We start from the raw sequence: 23,634 nt of genomic DNA, 5'->3' as shown, positions 1-23,634 counted from the left end.
TTATATATATTTTACCAGTCACACACATGTACACACACACACACATACACACACACACACACACACATACATACAAACACACACACACATATCTTATGTCTAAAATATATTCTCAAACGAAAATCATATGTTATCATTACCCATGGTTATTGTTACTGTACATTTGTGTTGTTTGTATACAAAATTTATTTTACAATGTACACACAGCTGTCGATTGAAATCTGCATATATACAAACCAATATGTAAATGAACCCCACCTTGACAATAGGATTTTGGTTTGTGTATATCATGCAGCCAAAAGTTTTTTTCAATGTAAATTAAATATATTTATATATGTTATATGCACACATTCTCAATCACCACTGTTTTATGTATACTCATTTCTCTTTATCTAAAATATACCCATTTTAGTTATATTTTTGACATAGATGAATGAATAAACATTAAACAGGTGGTTGTGAATGTGTGCATATGATTATATATAGATATATCTATTTTTTAGGTGTGTGTATACATATATTAAAATATAAACACATACATACTATGGTGTAAGAGAATAGAAAACAAACACACACATACACAAAAACATGTGAACGTTTTAGAACATAAAAAAGTATATTAAAGGTAGACATGTATATATAAGTGTGTTTATTAACATATAAATGGATAAATATAGCCATAGTGGTTAAATTGTAGATATTGATCCATTTTTATCGTAATAAACACTCTTTTATGTACACGTCTACCTTTAATATACTGTTCTTATGGTCTAAAACGTGCACATGTTTTTGTGTATGTGTGTGTTTGTTTTCTTGTCTCTTACACCAAAGTATGTATGTGTATATATTTTAATATATGTACACACACATATGTGTGTGTGTATCGATGTATGTGTTGTTAGGTCAGGTGTGTGTTTGTGTGTGTGTGTGTGTGTATATTTATATATATATATATATATATATATATATATATATATATATATATATGATACTGTCAAAGAAGGCATATAAAGGAGGAGTTTGGTCTTGAACCATATATTTTTTTTATAATTTAATTCTAATCTATTTAATGACATGACCCATGATTCATTAAGGATCGTAAGTTTAGAAACGTTATTTAAGTATCCTGGACAAAAACATGCAACAATGCAAGGTGTGCAAGTTAGTATTCTGTTTTGCACATAAGTTAAATACTGCCTGTTTTTTCCTGTTGCACTAATCTTTGAGAGCTTATTTGTACACAGATGATATTTGTGTGTTTCGTGAAAAAACAGTCAGTATTGATTTTTTTTTGAAAAACAGAATAATATTTTGCAGCCCTTTAATTGTAACATTATTTTGTCCGAGTGACCAAAATTAGCAGTTTATATAGTTAAATGCTTAATGAATCAGGCATTATTTTTTTTTGGGCAAACATTAGTCATGGGGCAATTTTGAGTGTCAGGGGCAATTTTTGTTTTAAAAATATGTGTATGTCATCAATCAATATCTAAAAAACATTTTCATTTTTTGTTTTTTGGGTAGTTCAAACACACAAGGACATCCTACTCTCTAAGAAAAAAGGATCGCATGCGACAACAGGTATGTATGAAAAAAAAAAATTAATTTTTTAAAAAAAAAATATATCTATGTCTTGTAATAATCTAAAACAAAGCAATTTCAAACAGAAATACCAAGAAAACGAATGAGTGTATCATCAGTTTCTACGGTGACTAACATCACTAAAAAAAGAAGAAGAGGTTGGTTTTAAAAAAACAAAAAAATCTTAAATTTATTAAAATCCGATTTTTGGCAAATTTTTAACATTGCTCATGTTTCAGAGACTGCATTTGAAGAGCAACCATGTAGTTCAAGGACAGAATTGGCGTCATTGCAGAACATACAAATAGTTGGTAAGAGGGCCCTGGTCATTTAAGATATAAATCAAACGTTTTGTGTATCTACCAGTAAATTTCCATCATTAATACAAAGTGCCAAGTTCATACTGACCTTATTATACTGACAAATGTAACTAACGTCATTAAAAAATGTAATAATGTTTTATTTTTTCAGAATCAGAAGACTCCCATCAGTCTGGTTCTTTATCATTTTCACCAGAAATTCCTGTGATTCAGCGTAAGTGTAGAGTCATAATTATATTTTTTAATTAATAATGTCAAACAATATAGCATCTTTCTAAGTAAATAGTTGTGAGTTTCTATATGTATGTATGTGTATATATTTTTTTTTTCTTTCAAAATAGCTACAACAACAACCACAGCTTTTGAGGCCCTGCAGCAAACATTTCACCGTTTGGAAGACACTTCACAATCTAGAATACAACGTGGAGAAAGTGTACCTTCAACATCTAGTTTTCCTAGACTTACAACACTTGCAAGAGAAATGGAAAACTCCCAGGAAGTGTTTCGGAGAACAATGGAAGAGAACATGAGAGGAATCAAAGATGCCATTGTTGGACTTACTGAGGAAATGTCGAAACAGAGGCAATTACAGATAAACACCAATCGAGACATTGCCACTATTCTTTCCGGAATCTTAGCCTCCCAAGAAAGAACCGAAGTGAGTATTGGAAGAATTTGCAATACTCTAGACCAAATTTCGCAGAATCAGCAACAGACTGCAACAGCCAATATCCTCATAGCCACCAACCTTCAAAGTTTAAATGAAGAAATGCGCTCAAGAAGGCTTTTGGAAAACCTTTCGGTTAATTTTCCAGAGTGGAATGTGTCAGGAACCATCCCTCAAACAGGACAACCACAAAGTGCTATAAGCAGCTTAAGGACCCCAGAGATACCGTTGGATTTGACAGTGCAGTCTGCAAGGCCAAGCCCAGAAGAATTGCAATCTGCACGAAGAAGACTACTATCATCTTCATCATCAGAGGATCCAGTGATGCAATCTACCCCCAACATAAGTCAAATGTCTATCTATTTTTTTAATTATCTAATACTTCAATATTTAGTACGTTCATTAACCCAATCTATGGTCATATTTATTATTAAATAACAACATTTTAGTAACAATATATTTCTGTAATTTTATTTTTTTCAGAAATAGAAGATATAATTGATCTGTTGATAGATATGGAGCAACAAGTTTTACAAGTTTTCAACGTTTGAACATTTTGGAATATTTTCATTTTGATGATCAATTTTTAATAATTCATAAAGATATACATTTCATATATATATATATATATATATATATATATATATATATATATATATATATATATATATACATACATACATATATACATATATACATACATACATACATGCATACATAGAGAGATATACATATATATACCCAAAACTTCCAATAGAGCGCTTGTGAAGGGCAGATATAAAAACTGACCAATACTTAAATTCAGTAGGCAGCTCCCCAGTCATTCAACACCTGTCTGCAGATGAGGAAGGTACCAGCCCGCGACAATCTAGACGTCTTTTTAAGCATATTGGTCTGGTTCATTTACGATATCACACCATTGTGGCTTGTATTTTAGTTTGCAGCTGTTCATCTTGCCCTATGTCAGGAGGCAATGGGCTAGATTTACTATCAGGCGTGATGCATGGCGGCTTCAAACCGCCATGCATCGCGGCGGTTTTCCGGCGTGTTTGCATTGCAAACAGCCGGATTTACTAATGGGCGCATTTCAGCTTCAATTTGAAGCCGCCGGCGATGTAACGGCGGGATGTAATGCTCAAAGCCGCCGGCGGCTTTGAATAGAACATGGCGCTTTTGCTTTAAATGACGGCGCTTTTGTGTAAAGGCGGTTTTTTTGAAAATTACACCTGTCTCCTGGCCTGTTACTATTGGCTATTTTAAAAATCAGGAGATTTGACATCACAAGCCCTATATAAATCACTGGCCTGACACTTTTTCTTTGATAGGGGTTTGAGGAGTTTTGTGAGAGGAGTTTGGAGGATAGTGGTTTGCTGAGAGTTGGTGAGAGTTGGAGTTTGGTGGATTGGTGGAGCGATATCTGTTTGAAGTGTGAGTAGTCCTGTGGTTTTTTCCTGTTTTGTACATTTATTTTCTCATTTATTTTCTGTCTTGTATTTTTTGTATTTGACTTGTCCTTTGTCTGTGTTACTTGTGTGTGACTGTGTGGAGAGTGTGTCTGTAGGTAGTGTAGTTTGTTCTTTGTGTTTGTAAGTCCTTCAGTGTTTTGTGTTTTTCTGTCTTCTGGGTAAAAATGTCCAGAGATAGGAGGGGAGAACAGGCTGAGGAGAGGGAGATGGAGGTTGAGGGGTCAGAGGAGGGAGAGGGAGAGGTTGAGGAGACAGGACAGGGCAGGAAGACCAAGACAGGGAGGAATGTGCGCTTCTCACATGATGAGAATTGTGTGTTGGTGCACAACATCATTCCCTGCTACGAGGTCATCCTAGGGAACCTGGCAGCCCGGACTCCTCTAAGGCGGCGTCACCAACTGTGGGGGAGAGTCTGTGATGCCGTGAACGCGGTGGGCCCACTGAAGTGGACAGTGGCACACTGCCGCAAGCGCTTCTCTGATATTAAGAGGAGGCTTAAAGAGAAGATGGCCCAGGAAAGGAGGTCGACAAGGCGCACGGGTGGTGGCCCCCCACTTCGTATGGAGTACACCACGTACGAGGAGGAGCTGCGCCAGATAATGCCGGCTGAAATTGTAGAGGGCATAAATGTCCAGGACACCGACTCGCCCTCTTTTGGCCAAGTAGTTGGTGAGTTATTTGTTTTTTTTAACCTAACAGTATTTTAACTGCTTTTCTCTTTTTAAAACTGCTTTTCTCTTTTTAAAACTGCTTTTCTCTTTTTAAAACTGCTGTTCTCTTTTTAAAACTGCTGTTCTCTTTGCAAACGTTTTTTCTTATTATTTTTTTTATTTTTTTATTTTCAAAGTGTATTTTTGCCTCTAATAGTTTGTAAAGGTTTTTTTTTCTCATAGAAAAAAATATACAAAAATTGCAAACACATTTGTGCAATAAACAGTATATTTGGAAATTGTTTTTTTCTGGAAATACATTGTATGCTTTTTCTAATACATCCAGAATCGCCAGGACCGCAGTTCAGTCCCAGTGCCAGACCTACACCTCCACCTTCAGCGAGAGATTCGGGCACAGACGAGCAAGCAGGTGCGTGATTTCTGTTTAGGAGAGAAATAATGGAGTTACTTGATTTTCTGTGCAAATGTTGCTGTCAATGTTTTTTTTTTTTTTCTTTTTATTGTTTGCAATGAGAAGTTAGGGCTACATTTTACTAAACTGATATGTTGCCTATAGAAACCCATCAGAATATACCTTTACTTTATTTATTGCATTCAACAAAATGACAGCTAAAATCTGATTGGTTGCTATAGGCAACATCTCCACTTTTGATAGCATGCAGTTTAGTCAAAATAACCCAGCATGTACTACACAGTCCAAATGATAATGGGTATTAAAAGGATAATAAGTGCATCCGTAAGCAGGTAGCATAGGACTATAAATCAGGAATGCAAACATTGTGAAAGAATCTGTAGTTGCTAAAGATTATTATTTCCTATCCAGTGTTCAGAATGCAATATACAAACATATTATATACTATATACTTACAGTCATTTTTCATACACAGGGCCCTCTTCATACCAGCCACCTCAGGCGGAGTCCCTGGAAATGTCCCCTGAGCTAGAGGATCTAACAACCATCACCCTGGTAACAGTGGATGCCCCTGTGTCTGGCCTCCAGGAAGTTTCACCTGGCCCTGCTGAACCATCACACCACCAACCTGCACCTGCACCTATGGACCCAGCCAGAGAAATGGCGCTGTCTATTGGCGCATTCCAGCAGCAACAGACATTATTCATGGACAGGCAAACTCGCCACATGTCCCAAATTGCGGCCCAGTTGAGGCGGATACACCGCTCCAATAGTCAACTCCCTGCTGGAATCAACCGTCTGGCAACAGCTTTAGAACAGACCAATGTGCAGCGGGCCCAAATGACTGGGGCTGTGGAGGCCTTACATTCCACAGTACGTGAGGGGAATGCCAATGTGACCCGGCTGGCAGGGCAACTACATTCAGAAATTGTAGCCCGTTTACCGGCACCTATCTCTTCAGCCACCACCAGTACCGCTAGTACGCCTAGCACATCTGTACAGAGTACTCCTCCAAGGAGAGGTGCTCGCACCAGGGGTGGGCGAGGGAGGGGAGAGAGTGGCACCAAGCATTGTGATATGCCTGCAAAAAGACGTATAATAGTGCAATAATTATTATTGCTTCATGTTTTCACAAGTTTGCGTAAGCATTATACGTTATTATTTATTGTGTTCTGCAATAAATGCAGTTAAATTTCTATGGTGTCAGTGTTTCTTTTCTGCTAATTAAACAAGAGTATACTGATGTTTTAAAAACTATGCACTAATTTCACTTAAACATTGACCTCTGACTGTCACAATCCAGGGATGTTCATATTTACCACATGAGGAGTACACACTATCCTGTTTTTAAAGGTTCCAATTTACAAAACATTTAAAATAAAATATAAAAATTGCACTCACATAAAACACATTTTTGAGCAAAAAATGTTTTTCATACTATGTACTTACACGTAAAGTAGTTTGCAAGTAGACGGTCTCTAATCTCCCTTCCGCCCTCTGTGCTCTGCACATCACCAGATGTGACACGGACCCCTTCTTCTTCACTGTCTACTGCAATAATCGGTGGGGTAAGTTGATGTATTGCTAGATTATGTATCAAACAGCCAGCCAGGATAATATCAAACCCCTTTTCAGGTGCATACATAGCCACCCAACCAGATTATTCTAGTAACCTGAACCTAGTTTACCAAAGTACAAAGGTACGCTATAACACCCCTCTACTAAATCAGTAAATAAATTGCATGGTAGGAAGACACAAGAGAAAAAGAAACCAAAACAACACTGCAATTACAAGACACTGGCCTTTTAACATATACAATCCCAAAGGAAAAAACTTTGAACATGAAATGGCCCTTTTCCTTCTGTTCTGATTGCCCAAATATCTGAAACAGCACACTGTTTGAACAATCTCGCCGCTCACAAGCAGCGCTTTCATTTTGGTCTTTTGAATGGCGGTTTTCCGGCGGCTTTATAAACCCCCTAATAGTAAATCCGGCTGTTTGTATGTTGAACATTGTTGAAACCGTCATGGCGATGTATACAGAGGCGGGTTTGGAAACATCATTTTTGGCCGTTTGGACGGCGGGTTTAGCCTTAGTAAATCCGGCGATGGCTAAACCGCCGCCAAATCCGCCGAAAGTCGGCGGGTTTACAAACACGCCTGATAGTAAATCTAGCCCAATATCTACTATCCAGGATTACCTTGATTACCAGGTTATTCGTGGTGCCATCAGAAGGAATTCATCATATAAATCATTGGCTTGATTACTTTGAATATCTGGTACGGGAATTATATATCTCTGGATGAATACGACTATGTATCACTTATAATTGCACTATGTGTGGCGCCCCCAGTCTTCTATTTTATTTTTATACATATATATATACATACACATTTATACATATATATATATATATGTGTGTGTATATAGATATATAGATATATGTGTATATGAATGCCTATATGTATGTATTTTAAAAAAAAAAATGCACGTAATCCTTCAATTACTGGAAGAATATTTAACAATGGTAAGTGTAATATTTGTGTTAAAACTAATCTGATTATGTTACATTTTATATTAGGTATTATATATATTTTTTTTCTGTTTAAATCCCTTAGACAAAAGATTTTATAATCATCTAATGGTCTATGCTACAAATCATGAAGTTATCCCAAAGAAGAACTAACGACAAGAATTTAGTTTTACCTATAATTAACCACGGTATGCTATTGATATATAAATGTATATTAAATTATTTTTATATGTTAATGTTTTTAACAATTGTAACATTCATTGTAAAAAAAAATTCAATGTTAAATGTTATTGATAACAGTGCAAAAAAAAAAAAAAAGTTCCAGAAATATTATCAGGGATTTTTTAAAAGATAATACTTAATCCTAATGAAAATTAAAATAGAGGATTGATTGTTAATGATGCTACTGTTGCAATTTTAATTCAACTGTATTATGTTTTTTAAAAAAGAAAAAAAATTAAACACTTTTTTAAATAATTCACAGCCAACTGAAGAGGATAGAAGAACTACTCTGAAAAATACAAGAAATTGAAGAAAAGCAAAGACCACAGAAAAATTAAATTGTGATATATAAATTTTATTGCACAAAGAAAATATGTAAATTATTAAAAGATGTTATAGTTTTGTTTAAAACATGTGTCTTTCATTATTATAATCTAGAAAGATTGTTGTACAATATAATAGAAAAATAAATATTTGTTCAACGCATCAATTTCCGTCTGCAATCCACAGTGAAATGGGTGTGACAGGTACATAGCATAGTGCAGTTTACATATGATGACACCCACCTGTCCAAGAAGCTGGCTCTTGAAAAGCGTCATGGCCTTGGTCTTTAAAATCCAGTCGCTGGTTCCGTCTGCAATCCACAGTGAAATGGGTGTGACAGGTACATTTTGGAGAAAGGAAAAGAGAAAAAAAGGTAATTTCAGTGTGAGTATGTGTCAGTAGTGATACTTTACATAAGGTTACATCACACAGAACATAGCATAGTGCAGTTTACATATGATGACACCCACCTGTCTAAGAAGCTGGCTCTTGAAAAGCGTCATGGCCTTGGTCTTTAAAATCCAGTTGCTGGTTCCGTCTGCAATCCACAGTGAAATAGGTGTGACAGGTACATTTTGGAGAAAGGAAAAGAGAAAAAAGGTAATTTCAGTGTGAGTATGTGTCAGTAGTGATACTTTACATAAGGTTACATTACACAGAACATAGCATAGTGCAGTTTACATATGATGACACGCACCTGTCCAAGAAGCTGGCTCTTGAAAAGCGTCATGGCCTTGGTCTTCAAAATCCAGTCGCTGGATCCTTTTATTTTAACTAACTGTTATTAACATTAAACATATTTTCAAATAAAAACATATATATATATATATATATATATATATATATTATAGCAAATAAAAGATATATCTGGCGCTGATCACCACAGCGTGACCACTTCAAAATAGTAAGATGGAATATGTATAAATATACAATATATAACAATTTAGTCCCGTATACACAGTACATAAAAATCACTTGACTCTTGTAAGAGTGGCAGCCTCGATAGCCTGACGCCAGATGGTTAATCCGGACGGAATGGATTACTGCAACAGAAAAACAAGCAGGGCGCCTTACAATATATTCTAACAGATTTAGGGAGAGAGGATATCCCAGTGAACTTATTGAGGAAGCCGCCGTTAAAATCAAAGGATGAGATCGATCTGAAACTCTTAAATATACTATAAGACATACAGAAAATGAAATGGTTGCTTTTATAACAGAGTTTAATAAAAATTAGAACATCATTAGAACAACACTCAATAAGCATTGGGGTATTCTAAAGAGAGACCCAATTCTATCTAGGATCCTTCCGGAGAAACCATTAATAGTTTTTAGAAAGAACAGAAATTTGAAGGAAATGTTGGCCCCGAGTTTACTATCTAATACGTCGGGGTTGCAGAAAAAACAGGCCACTTTTCTTCCAGATACTGTAGGATCTTTCAGATGCAATCACTGCAACATTTGTAAATATCTCAATCCAGTGAAAACTCATTTTACGAATTTTAATAACAGTAGGAAATATGTCCTCAAACAACATATGGATTGTTTAACTTCCTCTGTTATTTACATGCTGGAATGTTCATGTCAGCTGAGATATATAGGAAAAACGAAACGCCCATTAAAAGGCGGTATCCAGGAACATGTTCGCAATATTAAACACAGAATGGAGAGTCACTCTGTTTCTTGGCACTTTTCCCAGGCACACAATGGAGACCCGAGTTGCCTTAGATTCTTGGCACTGGAGAAGGTTTCATTGTCTGTCAGGGGAGGGGATCTCCAACAAAAACTCTCATGCCGCGAAATGTTCTGGATTTTTGAATTGGGTACACTAATTCCAGCAGGTCTTAATGAGAACTACGAAATAGCTCCTTTTTTGTAGTTACTCATAAATTGGCATTTATTATTTTCTCTGTTATACTTTATTACAGATTTTATGTTCATTATTCGTCTATTCCCTCCTTAATATTAATGCTATGGCAACGATAATTTCTCCAAATTGTTTTAGATAACTGTATATATCTTATTCACATACATTTTCTGCTCAGATTCCACTTAGCTATTGTGGTCCATTACAGTTTTAGTGACACCCTGGTAGCACATTAGAATATAGTGTGGATTATATGTAAAAACGTTGTGAGCGTTGTAAGTATTATTTAATTATTCACATTATACATCCGTTTACATAGTCTAGACAACTCACTAGGTGTCTAGACGTATGGCATAGTTAACTAACTTTTCATATATTTTTATATAGATTCAAAGAATATATATCATAATAGGTAGGACTTAAGTAATTGTGGTCCAGTGATGACCTGGAATTATACTTTATTCATTAGGTTTACTTGTTTGTTTATGTTTATGTTGTTCCCGTTTTTTTGTCTTCTGTTTCAATTGTGTTTTTAGTATCTGCATTAATAAAGTTATTCTGTGCTTCGGCGCATGCGTGTTGACGGGCTCACGCTGCGCATATATCAACTATATCAATAAAGTTATTTCGTTTTTTGGCGCATGCGCGCTGACGGGTTCATGCTGTGCATGTATCAATCCAGCATGGGTCCACTATAAGCAACGTTAGATAACGTAAGTTTATATAATATTAAATAAGGTTTCTATACAACTTTGGGGGACCTTCCACATTCTATTTATCTATTTAATTGACCATTTATCTATTTAGTGGATCACTTTCGAGTTTGCTCATTTGTCCTCTATATTTGTAGCAATAAAGCTATTTCTATGGTCCGCGCATGCGCGATGAGTGGCGGTCACCACGCATGTGCTAATTAGCGTGGCTGTGTTATAAATAGCTCCAATATGGTGTACACATATATATCTTATGCTCCTGATGAAGTCTTGAGTTGTGCAAGACGAAACGCGTTGAGCTGTATCCAGTGTGTTTTCCAGTACCTCATGTGAGTGCTTTTATTACATTTTATTAAATTATTTATATGCATACCAAAATATCTTCCTTTTTTTCAATCTTATGCATTTTCGCCATCTGGATGAGGTTGTGACTGTGAAGTCATTGGTGTTGCACATGTTTTAATATTCTCCAGAAGTGGGATACTTCATGATATCTGGTACGCAGATTTAGACGTTTTTTCTGTTGCACTTATATGGGTACTAAGAGTAGAAATGACCGCACTAAGTGGGTTAATAAATAAACAATATTCAACCCCCAATCTTACTTATGATGTATTCCAGAATAACTTTACTATCATAGCTGGAGGGTGCTCCCTTATACTTGTAATGTATAGAACCAGAAGAAAAGAAAGTATGACAAGAGGCACTCCGGGGTATTGGAATTAAAATAACATTTTATTGATATGCATTAAAAATGATATATCTACCAACTAGCAAAATATATTAAAAACATGTGCTGTGTGAGAATAAAAATGCAGATCCAACTGCAAGTCGCTGTGTTCTCACGCTATTAGAATATAATAAGTACAAAGGTTCTATATTATATATTATAGTATTAAATTATTCTGCAGTTGTTGAGTAATTTGTCGATCAATAATGTCAGATATAATAGTATTTGATAACATATATGTTATTATAATGAGACAAGGTGATAAGTTATAATATCTATAAACATAACAAGGTGAGCAAAGTTGTTCACTTAAATATAAAGGCAATAATTGGCTATCTGAGGCTGATATCAATTAGTGTATAGAATGACTCTGTTAGTGATTCAAGCCCATTAAACTGTCATAGTATATTAAGGCTCAGATATAATTTTCTTGTGGTTGTTCAAATATAGACTCTATGTCCTGATGTCGTGTGCTGGTTTATTGATAGCTTAATACACTTGGCACTTTGGAATTGCTATAATACGGATGGCGTGATTGGCACATAAATATGAATGCCGTTAGCTAAGCTAAGTATTGTCCAGAGGTTAAGGAGATCTATATCTTATCATTATATCCCCATTGACCACCATATATTTGCCAAGCCTGAGCTTAATCTAACTTAATACGAGTACACTAATATCTAGCTAAACTGTTATTAGGTTAAGAGTGTAACATCAGCAGAGTGTGAGAGACACAGCGAACGCCGACGCGCGTTTCGCTTGTGTGCTTTTTCAAGGCAAGACGAGCCATAGCAATGATTGGATATTTAAGCTGTATACAGACCCTCCCTTCATCTACGTCATGAATAGAGATCCAATCATATGGTAGATCTCGCGGGGATGATGGACAGCGGTATCTGCCTATAGAATATCGGATAAAAGGTGTTCTGAAATCTTATTGGTATCGAAATAGAAACAGAAAACATATTTCTTAAAAAGCACTAGAAAGGGAACTCGGTTTAAAGCTTTGATTAGTATTATTGCTTATGAATTGTCATAGGATTTAAGGTGCAGTTTCATTGAATAAACGAGATCTCTGAGCGTATTCTGGTAAGTATTTTCAGTGAATTGCCATTAGCAGTTCACAATATCATGTATTATATATCCCCACTGATCAACGATAGGTATGAATATACAGTAATAATGCATAGGTTGATCCTATAATACTAAGATGAAGACAGTATTCTATATTTATATACAGCAGTCTTATATCATATGAGTATAGATATAATATTCATTAGGTGCAATAAAGCTACCTTGAGTGTATTTTAGCTAGCTAAAATTGTCTACTAGAATTATACTATATATTAACGTAGATCATTATTAAGAGTGTTCAAGTGGGTGTCCGCAGTAAATTGCCTTATCATAGGTTACATGTCATCCTTAATTCAACAAAGGTATAAGTATAAAATTATGATACATAAATTGATCCTGTGATACTAAGGTGAATAAAGATATGCTACATTTATATACATTAATCCTATATTGTATAAATATAATTAGGATATCTATAAAGTGCAATATAGGTACTAAGGTACCTTTGATGTGTTTAAAACTAATATGGTTATCAACTGGAATTATGCTATAGACTAAAATAATTTATTGTTAAGGGTGATGTTAATCAAATATCGCATCCTAGTGAAGTGATTGAGATCAAAAGCTGATGTGTGGAACTGTGTGATGAACTTTGTGTAACATTTAACTTTTATTGGTGATTTAGACCATCCATCATGTTGTAAGCATGATTTTATGGATTAAGAGCCAGTTCGTTGGCAATTGATTAATCAATATTAAAAATGCAGAAAAAAAGGGGGGGGGGAACGAGGGGGGAGGGGGTGATTTTGTGTTATTGTGTACATAAGTGAGTCAGATATTGTATCTATATATCTCCATTATTTCTATAATTATTTTTAATACTCCAGTACTTTTGTAAAATTAGATTGATTTGTTAAAGGAAAGCCAAATAGCTGGTATAATCATTAAGGCCTTCCGGTATCAAGCTACCCATGATAAAGATCTTTTTGGTTTCTCTTCTCAAGAGTTCTCCTTGTAAGTCTCCTCCACGAATCCCCATGTGTAATTGTTCCATAATATAAGCTTTCACAAATTTTAGGTTGCTATTATGAAAAAATAGATAATGTTTCGCTACCGAAGTTATTTTTTTGTTGTTATTTCGATCCTTCTCCGCATTCTTGATATTTCCTACATGTTCTATGAGTCTTTTCTTGAAGGGGCGGCTGGTCATGCCAACATATTTTTTAGAACAAGGACATGTTAGACAATATATCACCCCAGAGGAGTTACAATTCAAAAAGTCATCTATTTTCCAGATCTTACCATACTTATCCGTATAGTCTTTTGTCGTGACTGTATATTGGCATGCTTTACATGACCCGCATGGGTAGAAGCCTTTAGTTTTATTCCTTTTGAAAGTGACTATGAACAAAACAATCATTAAGATTTTTGGATCTTCTCCAACTGACGGAAATTCTTTCGCCTAAGATATTTTTTAAATCCGAATCTAAGGGAAGAATATGCCAGTGATGTTGGAATATATCAAGGAGTTCTTTACATTCATTGCAAAAGGTACCGATCATCCTGTCATGTTTTTGATTTTCAGAGGAGTAGATCAGAGATTCTCTATCTTTCTTTGATACAAAATTTTTAGCGTTTCTAATGTTTCTTCTTCCATATCCCCTGTTTTTAAGTCTCGTTATAAGTTCTTCTGATCTTTTATCAAAGGTTTGTTTATTAGAACAGTTTCGTTTCATTCGTAATAGTTCCCCTTTGGGTATACCTTTGATTACTGCTGGATGGTGTGCACTTGAACAGTGCAATATGCTGTTAGTGGCAGTCAATTTTCTATATACAAATATATTGTTTTAAACACAATCAGAGCATCCGGGCAGCACACTGTCCCTGCCTGTCACTGCTGAACGGACCTGCACATAGTATGCAGCCGCCGGCAGACTCAGAAGTAAAAAAGGGGGCGGGGCCTACATCACCCCCCCTAAATCGCCCCGGGTAGAAGAATTCTCTAGATCCGCCCCTGGCCAGGGCTTCACCAAACCACTTAGCTCAATGGTCATTCCTGTCCTTATTGCAATAGGCACATATTTGGGAAAACAACCTAAGGCTGTAGTGTTGTATGAGCTGTTTCCTGTGTTTCTGGATAATAATGTTTTGTAATATAATACACAGGGAGGATTTGGAATTATTACCTCTGCCAAAGAACCACACCCTGTTATCCTAGTAAGTAGACAACACATTATCTACATCGACTACTTATGGATGTCCAAGAGCTCATTTGTCTCAAAAACTGAACTATCCAGTAGTGATGTAATAAATCACAATGGTCTGAGCCTGCCCAACCAGACCAAATATATACAAGACGTCATTCTGTATGGCTTTTTGTCCGAATCTGGCCATTGTGTTTGTTTGCTTCTGAACACTTGCATGTATAAACTTTTATAGAGGCCAGGTCAGGAGGCTGAAGCTCCCCTACAGTAGTTGTTTTAAATAAAGCAAGGTCATGGTCATTGCAATTAAGGCCAACCTCATCAACTTGTAATTTAGGTATGGTTTTATTGTTTGATAATACACAGTTACCCATTTAGCAAAAGCCTAAACTATGAAACTATCAACTATGAAGCTTCACAATACCATTAATACATTATGTACAATATCACCCAGTCATTAAACAGTCAAAGGACTAATATGTGCTAGGGCAGACACTCTTGGATGAGATGGGGACCCTAAAGAAAATTGTACATGGGGCCTTAATCTTAAAGGCACTAAAATTAAAACGTTTATAAAATAAGTTTCCTCGCCCAAACCATGTCAAAATGCAAGAGGTGCAAATGAGTAATCGGTTTTGGCACATAAATTACATACTGACTGTTTTAGCATGTAGCACACAAATAGAATTTGTTCTTTTCATTGTACAAATAAGGTATCAAGTATTTGTGTGCCTCATGAAAAACGAGTCAGTATTTAACTTATGTAAGAGTAATGTAATGTGTAACACTTTGAAAGTACTGGTGATTTGCTTACATTTGTTATCAGGTTGAAACAGGCATAGTTGTTACTATGCCACAAAGTATCCCTAAAGATTATTCACACACACACACACACACACACACACACACACACACACACACACACACACACACACACACACACACACACACACACTCTGACAGATCCGACTTGAAGATAATACCATTCTGAATGTGGCTTAATTTGGAGGCTTGGCCCTTTCAGAGGCCATTAGCAATGTAAATTGTATTGACAAGCACTGACACATTTTTACACCACGATCCAATCTCAAATTTGGACACTATTTGGAGCACACATTGTGAAGGGCACAAAACATGTCCAGTGTGTGCTGGCTAACAATGTGTGTATTCAGACACATTTTAGTGGCGCCAAAAAGGAGTATCTATGTGGGCCGTGAATGGAACATTGCATGGCTGGACTAATGAACAATATAGGTGATGTTTTACATATCACAATTAGCTTACAATGTAAATACACATTAAAAGGGTGGATAGTGGTTTATCTGCTGTCCCAAAGTTGGTTCACAGGTAATGTGGATACGACTTTCAAAAAAAGTGTCTCAAACAAACACATTTACCTTGTTTATTGGTGTGGGTTTTGTGGTTGCCATTTGGGTGTGGGCCCACTTGTAAACAAAGTAGCAATTGGGGCAGCAGTCTATTTTGGCCCTGTTGTTTGTAAAAGGTCCAAAGCTTGGTAGTGTTTGAGGCAACTCTTCTAACATTTAAGGGACATTTTTGGACAGAGTATATTTCCAAATTAAGAGATTTGTGTACACATACCATGTTGACCTTCAAGATCAGAAAAGACTACAAATTACCTAGTAAACAACATTTTAGTGGCGCCAAAAAGGAGCATCTATGTGGGCTGTGAATGGAACATTGCATGGCTGGACTAATGAACAATATAGGTGATGTATTACATATCACAATTAGCTTACAGTGTAAATACACACCAAAAATGGTGAATAGTGGTTTATCTGCTGTCCCAAAGTTGGTTCACAGGTAATGTGGATACAACATTCAAACAAAGCGTCTCAAACAAACGCGTTTACCTTGTTTAATTGGTGTGGGTTTTGTGGTTGCCATTTGGGTGTGGGCCCACTTGTAAACAAAGTGGCAATTGGGGCAGCAGTCTATTTTGGCCCTTGGTAGTGTTTGAGGCAACTCTTCTAACAATTAGGGGACATTTTTGGACAGAGTATATTTCCAAATTAAGAGGTTTGTGTACACATACCATGTTGACCTTCAAGATCAGAAAAGACTACAAATTACCTAGTAAACAAGCAACCACACATACAAACCTCCTCACTAACTATAATGGCTATAAGTTAAAATCCACTCCAGAGAGTGGGTTTGTAGGCTACGGTGTGTCTGTGGCAAAGGACAAAAGAACCACAAATTGATTCAATATATTATATATTATATTATACAAGTAGACATGTTCCACAATGGTAACAAAAGCACTATGTATGGATTGTTGTGTATGCAAAGAGGAAGCACAGCAGTATAGTAATCAGCAAATACTTCCAGGGGACAGATTGGTGACACTGTTGCAGGCTAAGATTTTTTTATTACATAGATCAGTGGTTCCCAAACTGTGTGCCTAGGCTCCCTAGGGTGCATCAGCGATCTCACAGGCGTGCCTTGGCCAGGACCAGTGGTGAGCAAGGCGGGGGACTACTTGGTAATAATTTTGGCTTAGGGGTGCCTTCAAAAAATTGTGGAGACCCTAATGGTGCCTTGAACTGAAAAAGTTTGGAATCCACTGACATAGATGATTCCAAACTTGCAACCAAAAACATAGCAACGAAGTCAGTGGTCTGTGTGTCAAATTTCCTTGGATAAAGAGCTGACAATCTGGCCAAAGTGAATAAATACATAAGCAGGCTTGAAGCATTGGAGAAATACTTCAACATGTAGGGAAACACGAAATGCACAACTCCAAAATGCAAACCAGCTTGGACTGTTTCACCACTTGGGCTAAGACATAGCAAAGAAGTCAGTGGTCTGTGTGTCAAAGTTCCTTGGATGAAGAGCAGACAATCTGGCCAAAGTGAAGAAATACATAAGCAGGCTCGGAGCATTGGAAAAATACTTCAACATCTAGGGAAACACGAAAATGCACAACTCCAAAATCCAGACCAACATGCCCTGTTGAATGTGAAACAAACATTTACTAAGCCAATATTAGCTCACAATTAACTTGCATTGATGTACCTAGTTTATGCCTTAGTGCACTAGAAGTTGGCCACTGTATTGTAATGTTCAAAGGTCTGGTAAGGTTCTATACAGTATTCTCTAATACTAGCTTGTTTGTTTGAGCTATATTTTGCTTTCAGACTGTTCTATTTGACAGGAAAGTAACCCCAAACCCATAAGCAACATACATAGCACATGGCCATACGTTGACTTAGCAGACCCACACATTTAATGCTTACAAACTTCATTATTGTATGCAGCACACACACTTGACAGTTACATTTTAGTGCAGAAAACACAATAGATACTTACATTTGTCAACAGCCTTCACCATGGCCACATCCACCAACTCCAATGGAAAGTGCTATGGCACTGAGACCAGCACAAAAGCCCTGATGGATGAAAAAGCCTGTATATAAAAAAAAAAAAAAATTGTCTGAAATGTGCACTTCTCAACACTGTATGTGTAGAACAATAACATATAAACCTCACATGTCTGACTGACCAGTGATAGTCTACAATTTGAACACAAATATTTGACATTAACACTTTGACACTAGAGGCTAGATTTACTAAGCTGCGGGTTTGAAAAAGTGGGGATGTTGCCTATAGCAACCAATCAGATTCTAGCTTTTATTTATTTAGTACCTTCTACAAAATGATAGCTAGAATCTGATTGGTTGCTATAGGCAACATCCCCACTTTTTCAAACCTGCAGCTTAGTAAATCTAGCCCTAGGAGACATTTACATACTAGACCATTCTGCCCTTTAGTTAAATAGCTAATACAAGCAGAAAATGTGCAATGTTTGGACTGTTCAAACTGTACTCTACATTTCAACACAAGGACGTTGATGTAGGCACATTAGGCAGTAGTTGAAATCAAACACATTAAGGTGCATTTCACAAAAGACACTGAGGTCAAACTTTGAGGCATTTAACGAGACATCCAACACAAAATTTAAAACTAACTTACAGGTTGTCATTAATTTAACTATTAGGACACATGTAACACATTTCACTAGCACGCCATCCCATGTATATTTCTATCCACATTTGGACTGTCCATACATTAGTGAATCATATTTGTAGTATGCTTGGTAATTATTACAGCAGAGAGCATTGCTGTTTAAAAGGAAACAGTACCAAAAACTAATTTACTTCAAAAATATCTCTCCACCACATACTGCCTGAAGATGGAGCCACACACTGCTTTACGAGGGGGTTCCTCACGGTCTACCTCCTCCTCCTCTTCCTCCTCTTTCTCCCCCTTTCTCCTCGTCCACCCCAGCAACCTTGTCCAGGATCCCTGGAGCCCCACTCGGGATTGCTATATTATGGAACACCACACACAGAGCGATGATCTTACAAGCTTGCCTCGGCTCATACATGAGTGCACCACCAGACCGGTCAAGGCATCGAAATCGCACCTATAGGACTCCAAACGCCCTTTCTACGACTGATCTGGTGGCCCTATGAGCCGAGTTATATGCCTCCTCCTTCTCTGTGTGTGGGTTCAAGATGGGAGTGAGGAGCCAAGGGCAGGAGGGATACGCATTGTTTCCTAGGTAAGATGAGAGGAAAGACATAAGAAACAAACATTAATACACTTTAACAGTAACAACAAACCTGCGTCAATAGGCAAAAATACTCAAATATGGCTCATAGCTTAACTCAACGCTAAATAGTAAGGTTAATGAGTCATAATACTGTATAACTGCCATCCTTGGAAAACTAACAATGTCTAAGATTTGCCTCAAACCAAAGTGCACTCCAGATTTTATTAATACAATTTACACCAAACTAATTCTTACACACCTGCCGGTGTACACTTTTCACAGGACACATGACCTTAACTGTTAGGTCTGTTTGAGTAATAGGCCTACATTATCAATAATTCTCCTAAATGTGGTTAAATTTCTTTAACTACTGTATAGTTGGTCCAACTGTAAATACAAGGCACATGCACTATATAACAAATTGTGTAACAGTAACTTCTCATTTACAATATTATATTTACGGAAAATATTTTTGAAAAACATCTTTACTAACAAATTCATCTTGACAGATCCAATTGATTATAATAATTACCAAGAAGCCACGCTTCTCCATGTAGCCTGACACCCCCTTGCCTCTGTTGTAATCTAGGCCACAACTCTGAATTACGAAATGCATAGGAATCATGGGTACTCCCCCCCATTTCGCACCCAGGTTCCGAATCTGGAGAGACGGGTCACATACGGCCTGGACATTAATTGAGTGGAAATGCTTGTGGTTCATCAAAACCAAAGCATTTCCACTCACCGAGACCAGAGTCACATGCATTCCATCTACTGCCCATATGACGTGTGGAAAGCCAGCTATGGTGGCAAACTGCTGCTTAATCCCCACAAGAGACACCTCATCGAGTGGCAGATGGATAAACTGGCGGAGCCGCGACAGGAATGCCCTTAGCACAACCTTCAGCACATACTGCCTGAAGATGGAGCCACACACTGGCTCCGCGCCCCGGCAAATAGTACAGCCGGGCGCAGGTGCTGATTCCTCCTCAGCTTGTGGGCTGACATACCTGCCGCGACCCCCACTGTTGTCTGGAATGAGCCAGAGGCACAGAAGTGCAGTACCACCACAAGTTTGGTCAGTGTGGTACTGCTGTCGGGATGTTGCGCATTGGCTCAAAGTCACGCTGCACAACGCGCAGGGTGTCCAAGATCACATGTGGAGGAAGCCGATAGTGATGGACAACCTCCGCATCCGACATACCGAAAAGGCTGACACGTGGCCTGAAGACACACTCCCTCGGGCGGCGATGTTGTCGTAGTTGCTGGTTTGGATGTGGTGGAGGAGCAGGCCCCCAGTGAAACAGATTGTGGTCCAACTCCAGGAGCCCCTGTATGTGTTGTAAAAGCCAGAGTTAACAAACCAAAAAGTAGCTGACACAATTCCACCTTGCTTTTTCCAACTTTGCCACATATGATGCGACCAATACTTTGCAACACTTTACATCTAACTTCCAAAAGTAATCCTCTAACACAGTTTGTTAACCCCTTTCAGCACCAAGTGAAGTTGCATAAAACATATAGGGCTAGATTTACTAAGCTGCGGGTTTGAAAAAGTGGGCATGTTGCCTATAGCAACCAATCAGATTCTAGCTACCATTTTGTAGAAGGTACTAAATAAATGAAAGTAGGAATCTGATTGGTTGCTATAGGCAACATCCCCATTTTTTCAAATCCGCAGCTTAGTAAATCTAGCCCATAATATGAATGGCCTTTCTAGTTCTCAAACACATAGCAATGCTTTGATAAGTAATTAAACATACTGAAGGTTGACACAGGTACAGCAGTAAACATCTGGAAACAGCTTTTGTAACATCGTAACATAGTAACATAGTTGATGAGGTTGAAAAAAGACACCAGTCTATCAAGTTCAACCTATTTTGGATCTTCTGCGATCCTGCACTTATATTTGAAATTTGTCCAGAGTAAGCAACCACCAATCTGTTTCAATTGTGAAAATCCCCCCGCACTCAATATTGCAGTCCTATTTTTACCCTATATCCACTACTTTCCTTCATTTTAATTAACGGTCATATCCCTGGATACACTTTTCTGCTAAAAATTTGTCTAACCCTTTCTCAAACATATCTATTGAATCTGCCATAACAACCTTCCCTGGCAATGAATTCCATATCTTGACTGCCCTTACTGTAAAGAACCCCTTCCTTTGCTGGTTGTGACATTTCCTCTCCTCTAACCTTAGGGGGTGACCGCGTGCCCTGTGTATAGTCCTTGTGATAAAAAGTTCCCATGAAAGTTCTCTGTATTGACCCTTAATGTATTTGTACATAGTAATCATATCTCCCCATAGATGCCTCTTTTCTAAAGTAAACATGCCTAAACTGGCTAACCTTTCCTCATAACTTAATGACTCCATACCCTTTATCAATTTTGTCGCCCTATTCTGAACCCTTTCTAGTTCCAGATCTTTTTTATATAGTGGTGCCCAGAACTGTACTGCATATTCAAGATGAGGTCTTACCAACGATTTATACAGTGGCAAAATTACATTAACTTCCCTTGCATCTATGCCCCTTTTTATGCATTCCAATACATTGTTTGCCCTTGCAGCTGCTGCTTGACATTAACATTGCTAAGTCTACTGTCTACAAGCACTCCCAAAACATTTTCCATTATAGATTCTCCTAAATTAATTCCATTTAATTTATAGATTGCGTTCTTGTTCTTCATCCCTAAATGCATAACCTTACATTTATCTATGTTAAACCTCATATTCCATTTGGCCGCCCAGTCCTCCAGTTTATTTAAGTCCCTCGGTAGAGAAGCTACATCTTCAACATCATCATCACCATTTATTTATATAATGCCACTGATTCCACAGTGCTGTGCAGAGAACTCACTCACATCAGTCCCTGCCCCATTGGAGCTTACAATCTAAATTCCATAACATACACACACACACACAGAGACTAGGGTCAATTTTGATAGCAGCCAATTAACCTACCAGTATGTTTTTGGAGTGTGGGAGGAAACCTGAGCACCCGGAGGAAACCAACACACAAGGAGAACATACAAACTCCACACAGATAAAGCCATGGTCGGGAATTGAACTCATGACCAGTGCCGTAACTAGCCATTTTAGTGCCCTGGGCGAGATAGGGAAGCGGCGCCCCCCATCTAAGTGGGAGTGTCAATTGTCGAGTGGGCGTGGTCAACCTACTGTGGGGGGCGTAGCTAGCTCTTTACAAGTTCTAGACCGCACTGAAACCACCTCCCTCCCCATTCTCCACGGTCTGGCTTTGTAAGGATCTTTATGTAATGAGCCTCCATAGATCAAAGTACTTTAAATGCAGCTATCACATGCTAGCTGTATAACAAATGAATTGGTTATTGAAATAAAACTCACTGAAACAAATTAAAACAAATGTAACAGTACCATCTGTATCACACTGCCCCTTCATCACAGTTTCTCCTTTATCACACCGTGCCATGGAGCCAACTTTATCCCATCGTGCCCCCTTATCACCATCGCACGAAATGAATATATATATATATATATATATATATATATATATATATATATATATATATATATACATACATACATACATACATACACACACACATACACACATACAATATAAAGAGCCTCCTAGTGTCCGCCATACCTTACAGAGAGTATTCCTGTGACCACCATACAATACAGAGAGCATTCCTATGACCGCCATACTATACAGAGAGCATTCCTGTGACCACCATACAATACAGAGAGCATTCCTGTGACCGCCATACTATACAGAGAGCATTCCTGTGACCGCCATACAATACAGAGAGCATTCCTATGACCGCCATACTATACAGAAAGCATTCCTATGACCGCCATACTATACAGAGAGCATTCCTATGACCGCCATACTATACAGAGAGCATTCCTATGACTGCCATACTATACAGAGAGCATTCCTATGACCGCCATACTATACAGAGAGCATTCCTATGACCGCCATACTATACAGAGAGCATTCCTATGACTGCCATACTATACAGAGAGCATTCCTATGACCACCATACAATACAGAGAGCATTCTTGTGACTGCAAAACAGATAAATACCTAACCTGAAATTAATAGACCCTACCATTAAAATAAAAAGCCCCAACAATAAATTTAATTGACCCACCAGCACCCCACAAATAAAATAGTACCCATTAAATAATTAGCCCCCACCTAAACGTCACCATTAAATTAATAGCCTACCTCCCACCCATGTACTAAGACACCTAACCTCCCTACCCTCATATCACACATT

At 37.5% G+C, this 23,634-nt stretch overlaps 1 long non-coding RNA gene across 1 annotated transcript; it reads left to right on the top strand.

Moving 5' to 3' along the window:
• The first annotated feature begins 7,599 nt into the window (after window positions 1-7,599).
• On the top strand, window positions 7,600-8,245 carry LOC142142921 (uncharacterized). Its single transcript, XR_012689401.1, has 3 exons — window positions 7,600-7,646; window positions 7,738-7,840; window positions 8,137-8,245. It is a non-coding gene; the product is annotated as an uncharacterized LOC142142921 (long non-coding RNA).
• The last annotated feature ends 15,389 nt before the right edge of the window (window positions 8,246-23,634 follow it).

The sequence above is a fragment of the Mixophyes fleayi genome, chromosome 3, assembly GCF_038048845.1.
Source record: "Mixophyes fleayi isolate aMixFle1 chromosome 3, aMixFle1.hap1, whole genome shotgun sequence".
Lineage (NCBI taxonomy): Eukaryota > Metazoa > Chordata > Amphibia > Anura > Limnodynastidae > Mixophyes > Mixophyes fleayi.
The sequence above is the reverse complement of the archived record's forward strand: the minus strand, read 5'-3'. Positions and strand labels throughout refer to the sequence as shown.